Source organism: Martes martes, assembly GCF_963455335.1.
Source record: "Martes martes genome assembly, chromosome: 5".
Taxonomy (NCBI): domain Eukaryota; kingdom Metazoa; phylum Chordata; class Mammalia; order Carnivora; family Mustelidae; genus Martes; species Martes martes.
Window position 1 is genome coordinate 62323938 of NC_137892.1, and position 11246 is coordinate 62335183.

An 11246-nucleotide genomic window follows, 5' to 3' on the forward strand; every position below is an offset into this window, starting at 1 on the left:
TGGTGTATGCATCTTTGTAACCCTGGACCCGACTCTGGTTTGTATGTTCATTCATTCATTCAGCATCTTTTTGAGTCCTACAACGTGCCAGGCCCTGGGACTCTAACAATTAACAAGATATTTCCTCTGTCCTCTCAAGTAGGGACAGGCGAGTAAACAGGAATGATCCAGGGAGTACTGACACTGTATTGTGCTTTTTTATGATAAATATTGGGTACTATGGGAAGGGTGCTGTGACTATCACAGGTCAAGCGCTAAGTGCATGTTATTTGAGTAATAAACGGATGGGTCAGTGATTGAGAGTGGATATAATTGTTTGTTTTTTTTAATTTAAATTCATTTAGCCAAGGTTTGGGACATCGTTGGTTTTTGCTATAATGTTCAATGACTCATTAGTTGAGTGTAACACCCAGCGATCATCGTATCATGTACCCTCGAGAGTGGATATAATTGTTATGAAAGCACAGAACCCTCGGAGTAGGTCATCACCACCAACTGGAAAGATGCTTCTTTCATTTTTCTGTTTTGAAGAGGCCAGCTCATCTGGGTCTCTATCATGAAGAGTATGACTTCTCTTTCCCTTTCTCTCCTTTCCGCTCTAAGTATCAGAATGGAAGCGCAGGTGGCCGCAGAGTGTCGGCAAGGCCACTCAGAATGCCCCATCTCCTTTGCTCAGGACTCTTTAGGAAAATAACTCTGATGGCGGCCAAAATTGTAGCCTCCTGAAATTCTCTTCAGTATTTGCATTATTGATTAGACAAAGTGTGTGCTGGTCTCCAAGGCAGCTGACTGTACAGCCAAAATGAGTTGCTTAACGCTGCTTACGGTTTTGCAGAAGGGAATCAAATCTGGTCTGTGCTCCGGGTGAAGGGAATTGTTTTTCCAGTTGAACTTCACCCCTTAGATTCCACACGTCTTCCATCCCTTACAGCTATTTGCCGGGCGTGCACTGTTGATTCTACCCGCAGCGCAAGCAGGGTTTATCAGGGGGCCATCGACTCTTCTAGGTAACTCCCGGGTACAGTAAACATCTGCTGCAGAACTGGAAAGAGCCGGTTCAAGCCAGTCATTCTTCGTTTCAGTGGGCAGTCTTAATTTTGACGATTACCTTATTCTTAATTCGCCCTACCAAATCAGAACCTGTAGGAATTTTGCTCTTTAAGAAAACCCTCATTTTTCTATGTCGAAATATTTAAGGTAAATTTTAAATAGGAATTGAACATTTCAGTGTGCATTAAAAAATTCATATGCATCTCTGTAAAGGGAGGACATTTTCCTATGCAGTCAAAATTCATTCTGATTCCTTAATACCCAGTCTGTAGCCAAATAGTCCCAGTTTGTACCCAAAAGGTCTTTTATGGCAGATTTATCAAAACTAGGATCCAATCTAGGACTATGTATTGTGTTGGTTTCTCCTTCCTTCCTTCCTTCCTTCCTCCCTTTCTTTCTTTCTTTCTTTCTCTCTCTCTCTCTCCCTTTTTATTTTATTTTATTTTATTTTATTTATTTATTTGAGAGAGAGAGAGCAAGTAGAGGGAGGGAGAGGGACAAGCAGACTCCTCACTGGTCATGGAGCATCTGACGGGGCTGGAGGCAGGGCTCGATCTCATGACCAGAGATCACAGGATCACGACCTGAGCCAAAACCAAGAGTCAGAGGCTCAACGAACTGAGACATCCAGGTGCCCCGCACTGGTTTCTTATATATGGATGAACAATCCCAAGGTACTGACCTGTGGAATAGACCAGACCAGCTCTCCTATTGAATATATGATTCTCCTGATTGCTTCCTTGTGGTGTTGGTTACCTTATGCCTGTATCACTTGTATTTCCTCTAAACTGGATTAGATTCCACTCAGGTACATTTGGCTGGTATATATTATTGATGATGCAGTGTTTCTAATACTGTGTCATGACAGGGAACTCATGATCTGATGATTTCTCCTCTTGCAATTAGCAATCTTGGTATAAACTTTGAAACTAATTGATTTTATTGAAAAAGTAATGACTGCCCATATTAAGACACTAGAAAACGTATCAGAGAAAAGCAAATCTTCCTACTGTACCATAGTTTTGTTAGGGTAGGCAGTTAGGTTCTAACAGGATACCTAGAGACCAACATAGAGGAAGTCATGGGCAGCTATTGGGAAAGTCAGAGACCTGTCATGCAGCACTCCCCAAGAAGCCAGATCAAACCAGATAGGAACAAGATGGCAGGTGCCATGACAGGAAACTCCTGACCAAGTAAAAAAGAAAAGGCATGAAACCCTGCTTCCAAGAAATCCCTTCTCCAGGTAAAGAATATTCTAACCCCTAATTAAAGGCTGTCAACAAAACATTGAAACCCAAACCTCAGGTCAGCTGCTCTCTCTCTTGAGTTTACCAGCTCTCATATTCGCTCAAAGAATATACTTTTGCTCTCATAAACTTCCCTGCTTGTGTTGTATGTTTGTCCTTGAAATTGTTCTTGTGATGAGACCAAGAACCTTCGGTGACTTCTTCGGGATGGGTTGAGTCAAGACCTCAGGGCCTGGGATCTCCCCAGTTCACCAGGCAAAAGTTTCAGTCACTAGTCTCCTTTTCACAGGAGGGGAGCATTCCTCCTGGAAATATTCTGAACAAACACAGTAGGAACATACTTTCATTTAACAACATATCTAGGAGATCCTTCCATTTTGGTACATGTTGACCTAATGTATTCTTCTTAATGGCTCCATCGTTTATCATCCTGTAGATGTTTCTTAATTCACTTAACTAATGTTTCATTATGGATATATTGGTAATTTCCAGATATGTACTTCTGCACAAATATGAAAATAAATATGGGTTACATTCCTAGAAATGATACTGCTTGTTGCTATGCCCTATTCTTTTCAAATAGTACCAGTTTACACTTCTACAAAAAGTCTATGTGTGATGCGTCTTTCCCCCCATACCCTTATCACCATAAATTATTATCAGTTTTTTGGTTTTTATCAGTGATAGGTGAAAAAAGATATTTCATTGTTTTGACATGTACTTATCTAATTTTGAATGTGTTGCGTATCTTTTCTGACTCTTCATAGATTAAGGAAATATATTTCCTAATCTATAGGGTAAGGAAAATCTCTTAGTTTCTGAAAGGTGTGGTATTTGTAGCAGGATATTAGCATTCAGATTGCTTTAATCTGTAAATCTGTTATCCCTCCCTTTTCCCTATACTGCAAAGCTCTAAGGCAAATATTTCCTCCACCTCCAATAAAAATGCCTTTTAGGAAAGTGGACCTCATTTTTCTTTTAATTTTGGTCTAACATCCTATTGTAACCCACACAGTGAGAGGAAAAGAGGCTTTCTCTGAAAACCTTAAAAGATTGTGGGAATTGAGGAAAATGGAGAGAAGGCAGTATGATGTCCATGTGTGAGGTGCAGGAGCTGGTAACTGATCCCCAGAAGTTGCCACAAAAGGGAAAAGACCTGCTGCCTGGGAAAGGAAGGGGCAAGTTGCATCTAGCAAGTACCATGTTAAGGGATAATGTGTCCATGTCCAGAAGCTGCCTGAAGTCTCTGGCCGTGCCTGGAAGCTCACATCATCTCTACTGGGTGCACCGTGCTTCCTGGCACCTCTGACTCCCAGCATCATAGCTTACAGTGGAATAGTGATCGTCGAAGAATGGTGATGCTCCTGGTGCTTACTCCAAGGTTTTGCTTGGTCCCCAGATGCATACAGCTCCCTCTTATAACACTTGGAAGCCCAAGAAAATGGGGTGGAATGGAACTCTGAATCCCAGTCTCATAGGTGAGCCCCACCTTCATAATATCTGCATAGAAGGGAAGAGAGTTGAACTAAGAGAGCTCAAGAGCCCCTCCTGGAACAGCAGTTACTAACCCTTTACACATTATTCCCCTTTGACTTTACCTTTGTTTAGAGGATTTTGAGTTTTATGCAGACATTTAAATTTTTTTGCGTGGTAAAATTGATGTTTTTTTCTTTAATGACTTTTCTTTCATGCATTTATGTTTAAAATCAACCTTTGATCAACATTGAACTTGTTTTAAGAGATCTAACTTTTTTTTCCATATGATTGTCCATCGTTTATTAAACAGTCCAGCTTTTCCTCACTGACCTGAAATCCACCCTTTATCATACATTACCTTCTATTGATCTTTCTTTCTTTTCTTTTTTTTTTAATGCACATTTCCAGTGGCTTTAGTCACTCCAGCTATGTTACATATAGTGATTTTTTTTGGCAAGGCTACATGTACTTCCTGACTACCTCTGTTTTTCTAATTTTCCCATAACCCCCATGGTTTTTCTCCTGATATGAACCCAAGAGTTTGCATGTCTATTTTCCCTCAATCCTGATGATATTTTTCACTGGGACTATATTATAATTATTAGTCAATTTAGAATAACTTAGCATCTTAGAAGATTGTGTCTTTCTCTTCATAAGCATGTGTAGATGTATTCATCTTATTCTGTATCCTACAGTAGCACCCTCAAATTCCCTTCAACAGCTCTTGTACATTTCTTGTTAATTTTTTCCATAGCTACTTAATCATTATGCTGAAACTGTAAGAGATCTTTACTTCCACTATACTCTCAAAATATTTGTAAAGTTTATGTAGCGAACAATGACTTACATATATAATTAAGATTTATTCATTTATTTATTTCACCTATCAAGCTGTTGTACGAGCACCCACTCCTGGAGTGCGGAGTTCAGGACCGGGTACTAAACTTAAGGAGAGACTTTGGTGCTGGAGTGTGGCTAGAGGAGAGTCATCATGAGGGTGCAGGGAATGGGAACCAAATCACTTAATTATATTACACTATTTTATATACACTGAATGCCTGCTATATGCCAGAAACTCTGCCTAAGTATCTTGTTATTTTACTTATCCTCATAGTAATCCAGTGAGGATGGTTCTGTTGTTATCCTCATTTAAGAGATGAGAAAATGAGGATGGAAAAGTTAATTGTCCAATTCACAGTGCTAGTACGGCAAGGCACATCTTAGAAGTCTATGTCTTTGGTTGAGGGAAATAAGGAAGAGTTAAGTATAGGGAAGCATGACACCTACCTTCAGATTTTTGAAGCACTCTCATATGGAAGAAACCATAAATTTTTTCTTTGGGTGCCCAGAGACTATTATGTGGACAGATAGGCAAGAGCTGTTGATAAGTAGATTTTTGGTTAATGTACGTAATAACTTTCAAAGAATGAAATATATCTTAAAAAAGAATATGTGGTCTTGCAAGGTAGTGAGTTCCAACTGGAAAAGTCCAAACAGTGGTCAGATGGCCTTGGTAGAGGATGTTGGCAAAGCTACTCGGGCTTAGTGATTTGTTTTAGTCATCCTTAAGGACCCCCAGGGCCTTGGGATGATGGTAAAGGATTTACCCTTTAATTTCCAGCGCAGTGGGTTTCTGTATTAATTATGGGTACAGTGGCAACATTTAATGAGTTCCAGGTTATCTACCTCACAGAAACAGGATTGAAGGGCTGATTCATGTTAAGAAAAGCTGATAAAACCCATGAAACTCCACAACAGAAAAATTTGGATAGCATCTAATAAAAGCAGCAGCAGTGTATATGATAGAGGTTGTGCAGTATAGTCATTGTGAACATGGATTCCGGAGCCAGACCATGTGGGTTCAGATCCCAGTTCTACCATTTACTAACTGTGGACCTCAGGCAAGTTAACTTAGCCTTAGTCTCTTCACATTTAAATTACTGCATTAAGAACACTCTCATATTTTAACCCCTGTAAGGGACAAATGAGTGTAAATGGGTAGGTAGATGGATAAATGAATGGATGGCTGGTTGGATAGATAGAGTGTGAGAATGAGAGAGAAGCAATAGCCTGAAACACAATAAGCAACAAATGTTTGCTATTATTTTCCAAAGGATTTCCATGGTATTTTAAATATTCAAACACAATAATAGTAAATCATCTTTAATTTTATAAATTGTCACAAACTAATACATTGTTTTGGAAAAAATAAAGAGATGCACATGGCAAATAACACAAACGTAAGTCAAGAAAATACTAGACTATGATAGATTAGAACTCTGACTTTTAAAAAGTTCTAAAACTGTCGATCTATTTTTATTTACTTTAACAATCAAAAATAAGCATTTCATTGAGCATCTAGAGTGTCTATTATTAAGCCCAGCTCAGTGCTAAATACTTTAAGGAAAAATATAAGAACATCACATTGTCATTGTCCTTAAGTAGTTTATAATTTAGCTATTTGTGATTGTAACGACACATTTTTTAGATTTATGTTTTTTACTGAGGGTGGAGGGGCAGAGGAAGAGCTAGAGAGAGAATGCCAAGCTGGCTCCATGCCAAGTGCAGACGCAGGGCTCAATGCTGGGCTGGACGTAGGGCTCGATCTCATGACCCTGATATCATGACCTGAGTGGACATCAAGAGTCAGACATTTAATCGACTGAGCCACCCAGGTGCCCCTCATAAAGACACATTGAAAAAATTCTAGGACCTAACACCTTTTTTTGTTGTTGTTTTTAAAGGACCTAACACCTTTAAGTAAAATCATCTTTGAAAGTAATCACTTTGAAAGGTTATATACTTACTTCAATAACTCTGCCATTGTTCAGAACACTTTTTGCATCTATCCCTTTGGGATTGCCCTTGGAGTCATTATACAAATCATGTAAGAAAAGCAGACTCATTGCTCCTCCATCTTTCTCCGGCACCTAGCTTAGTTGCCTGAGTTCATCAGTAGATTTGGTGTTCAGTGACTTCTAGTTATTTTAACATCTCAGATTGACCCTAAAGACAAGTTTTGTTATTCTTGATGACCTTCCAAAGAATGGACGACGGCATTACTGGACAGTAAGTAACTGGAGGACCAGGGGCCTTTCTCATTGTCTTTGCATCTCCAGCAGCACCCAGTTGGGTGCTCGTCCACAGCAGGAAGGCAAGATGCATGTGTTGACCTGAACTGAAGGTCCAGGAGCACATTAGCTGTTCAGCTGGAGACAGCAGGGTGCGCTGAGGGTAAAGGCGAGGAAGAGTTCCAGATGGGACTTGAGGGGGATTTCTTTCTGTTCTGTCATTTCACTGTTTCCTCTCACCACTCCTTAGGTGTCCGGAAGGACAGAAAGGTCTGCCTGAAGCTGGCAGCAGATATTCCCAATACTCCCTTCTAGCCCTGTGTTTGAAAAAAAAAATTAATTAAAAATGTATACCTACTTTATAAGTCCAATATATTTTATATATATATTTGTGTGTGTGTGTATATATATATTTACATATAAATACATATATGTATATGTATATGTGTGTGTGTGTGTGTGTATATATATATTTGCCAAATACACACAGAACTTCAGTTTCAACCTACAGACTGAAAAACTATGTCCATTAATGCCTTTCTCACATTTCTATCAAAAGCAAGCACTGGGTTTCATAGCACCTTTCAGAAAAAGATGTGTTTGAAATCTGGAGGTATTTAGAATCACCAGGAAGGAGAGCTAGACCCCCCCCCCCCCAATACGGGTTATCTCGAGTGACCTGCTGAAAAAGCCAGGATTTGAAAGGGAAGTGCAGACAGAGAAGAATGAAATGCCTGTGGCATGAGAAGTGCAGACCCAAAGTTCGCAGTGGAAGCCTGTAAGGAGCACTGGTGAAGACCTGCCAGGCCCAGAAAATAGCGGTCTTCCTGTTAGGCTGCCAGCCAAGTACAAGCAGTTGACTCCCCTTGCCATCCTCTCTTCTCTCCCCTTGAATCTGAAGAGGTCAGAAATCCTGGTTAGCAAGATGGGGAGAGAGGGCTGGAAGCATGAGACAGAGAGAAGGATCAGGCTGGCCTGGCCTTCCCTAGTTGCCTGCCTTTTGAAGGCAACTGCTGGAAAACCAGAGAAAATACAAGTTTCATGTGTTCCAAATTTTGATTTTACGTGGACCTGAACATTTTTTTAAAAATCAGCTTCCATGCCCGGTGTGGACAGCCCAGTGCAGGGCTTGAATGCACAACCCTGAGATCAAAACCTGGGCTGAGATCAAGAATCGGACACTTAACTGACTGAGCCACACAGGTGTCCCTGGAACTGAACACTTTTAATTCCTGAATTAAGACTATGTTTGCTAAATAAAGTGGTCATGGAGCTTTCTGTTGCCTAAGATGGACCCAGTGAAGTCCTAGGGCATGTCTGTATTTTCAGATAGGGAGAGAGGATAGACTCCACCTAATGAGGAGGTTTAAAGAGACAGAAGAAGACAAAAAGAAAGTTGCCTTCTGATTATTATATTTCATGAATCCTGTTTGTTTAATATGATAATTATAATATTATAAATGTTATTTACTAGCTTTACATTTTTATAATAAATCTATAAAGCTTGAAAGACTTAATTATATTTACAGAGCAGAACACAATGGTTCTAAACCTTGATGATTTAAGAGAAATGGTATAACTTAAAGAAGCCAAGAGGTAGATGAGGGAGGAAGAGTTGAGGGGAGTGGAAAGAGTTAATTCTTATTTTACAGAGTCTAAGTAAGAGATGTTGCTTTACATCAATGGATTAAAGAAATGGGAAGTTAAATAGAAAATTCAAACTTATAAAGATAATGAACAGAAGAAGTAAAAATGTAATCAAAATTGGGAAAAGTAGAACAGGGAGAAAAGGGGAATGTTACGTGATTTAAACGCTTGAGGCTTTGTAAAGGGTTAGCAGTAATTACAGCTTAAAATTGTAAAACCAGACATTAGGTATAAGACTTCAAAACACAAGCAGCAAAGAGGTCATTAACTCTGGGAATTGGAATGGTGTCAGGAGAGGGCAGCCATTAGTTTTAATCTATACACTCTATGCTTTTTGAATATTTATTGCATGCATAGTGTTTCTACCAACAAATAAAATGAAGTTAGAGAAAAATAGTGATCTTAATTAAACAATTCCTACCTGGCCCGAATCCAGGGTTTGATGTGCATATTAAGGCTACTTCTCCAGCTGCCATGTTTGTCTGAAGCTGGGGTCAGCAATCCCCTGCCTGGGGCTGGAAATGTACCAGACCCCTATGTTGTAGGCCTCTTTGGCATATTTTTTAATATCCCATCTGGTTCCAACTCTGGGCTCTAGTCCTGCAACACAATAATCACAGCATTTCTGTCACCGTCCCTACATTTACATCGTAGGCGCTCTGATGGGCATCTTTTAAAGTTAAAACATGATTGGGATGTCTGGGTGGCTCAGTCCGTTAAGCAGCTGCCCTTGGCTCAGGTCACGATCCCAGGGTCCTGGGATTGAGTCTCACATTGACTTCCTTGCTGATCGGGGAGCCTGCTTCTTCCTCTGCCTGCTGTTCCCCCTGCTTGTGCTCTCTCTTTCTCTCTCTCTCTGACAAATAAATAAATACATAAAATCTTTTTTAAAAATAAAATTAAAATATGATGAACTTTAGATTATCTCATTTTTTTCATTAACATTGACTGTTTGGGGTCTTATTCCATCTCTTTTCATTAGACTGTACCATAGCTGTTCATTATAGCCTTTTCCATGTTGTCAGCATAAGAAAACATGAGGACAGGGCACCTGGGTAGCTCAGTCGTTAAGCGTCTGCCTTCGGTTCAGGTCATGATCCCAGGGTCCTGGGATCGAGCCCTGCATCGGGCTCCCTGCTCAGTGGGGAGTGTGCTTCTCCCTCTGCCACTCTCCCTGTTCCCTCTTTCACTCTCTCTTTCTGTCTCTCAAATGAGTAAATAAAATCTTAAAAAAAAAAAAAAAAGAAAGAAAGAAAGAGAGAAAGAAAAAGAAAACACAAGGACCGCTCCTATGCCCTGAACTTACCAAAGGGATATTCTGGGAGATCCACAAACCCACCTTTGCCATAGTCAGGGGTGTCGAAGCCCACGGCCTGCACCAGCAGGTGTGCCTTCAACCCTGCAGCCCTGTAGGCCCTCCTTCATGAGCCTCATCGTCTTCAAGCTGGTGCTGGGCCCAAAGCTGCTGCTCACGCCCACGGTGGCCATCCCTAGGCAAAGAAATAAAGAACTTGTACATTTTACTTATTTTATTCTTTAATAGTTGTAAATTGCCTTAGAGATTAGTTATCCTTCTCTACTTCCCAAGTTTTACCAAGAGGGAAACCAGTACCAGTTAATTCTATTTCTGAACTGCTCTCACAAGATTAAGCAACCTTTGTTAAGTTTCTCAAGCAAGAGCTGAATTGCTGACCGCATTATGGGTCCGTTTACCTGCCTTCACCAGCTTAACAGCACATTCTCCTGATGTCACACTGCGCATGTCTTCGTCCGGGCCTATGTACATGGTAGCTGCCACTGGTTTACCCGATTCTTTTAAGACTTCCACAGCCCATACAGCTTCTTCCACTCAAAATACTAAGGGAGATTTCCCTTTTTCTATTGGTCCAAATGTAAAGCAGATTTTAAAAGGTGGAATAAATATGTTGCAAAATCGTTACAAGAATGACCAAGTATATGTGATAAAACTTGCTGAGGAACAGGTCTTCATCAAACTAAAGAATCCTTTTCTGAGTAAACATTTTAATTCCTTTAACAGTAATATAAAGATTTGCATTCAGAGATCATTGATTCAGCAAGATGAAGACTGTTATGGAAAAAAAAAACAGAAAAACAACACAAAGGTTTTTAACGTAATTGAGTATTTAAAATCATAATTTTGAAGGAACTAAGGGTTTTTTTTTACAATCTTCTATTTATTTATTTGAGAGAGAGAGAGAGAGAGCAGAGCAAGTGAGAACATGAGTGATGGGGGAGGGGCAGTGGGACAGGGAGCTCCCCACTGAGCAGGAAGCTGGATGCAGGACTGGAACCCAGGACCCTGGGATCATGACTTGAGCCGAAGGCAGACACTTAACCTACTGAGCCACCCAGGTGCCCCAGGAATGAACATTTTAGAAATAAATATTATTTTTTTTAAAGAGTTATTTGAGAGAGAGAGAGCATACATGAGTAGGGGAAGAGATAGAGGGCGCACGAGAGAGAGAGAGAGAGAGAGAATCTCAGACAGACTCCCCACTGAGAGCACAGCCCAGTGTGGGGCTGGATCTCAGGACTCTGAGATCACAACCCAAGCTGAAACTGATTGGGGCACTTAACCGACTGAGCACCCAGATGCCCCTTACTAATAAATTTTATACTCATCTTTATGGAGCTGGGGTAATCTCTGAAAAATAATGAGTAGTTTATTATACTTTCTACTTCAAAGTGATTTTATATTCACTTCTCTTTAGATGGGATTTCCCCCAATGAGACC

At 40.2% G+C, this 11246-nt stretch overlaps 1 pseudogene across 1 annotated transcript; it reads right to left on the reverse strand.

The window, feature by feature from the left end:
* Positions 1-3253: 3253 nt before the first annotated feature.
* LOC308342883 (S-methylmethionine--homocysteine S-methyltransferase BHMT2-like) lies at positions 3254-10364 on the reverse strand (annotated as a pseudogene). The gene is made up of 6 exons (XR_013968496.1): positions 10205-10364; positions 9798-9981; positions 8913-9091; positions 6581-7161; positions 5061-5151; positions 3254-3797 (listed from the first exon to the last, which is right to left on the reverse strand). The product of XR_013968496.1 is annotated as an S-methylmethionine--homocysteine S-methyltransferase BHMT2-like (transcript).
* Positions 10365-11246: the final 882 nt, after the last annotated feature.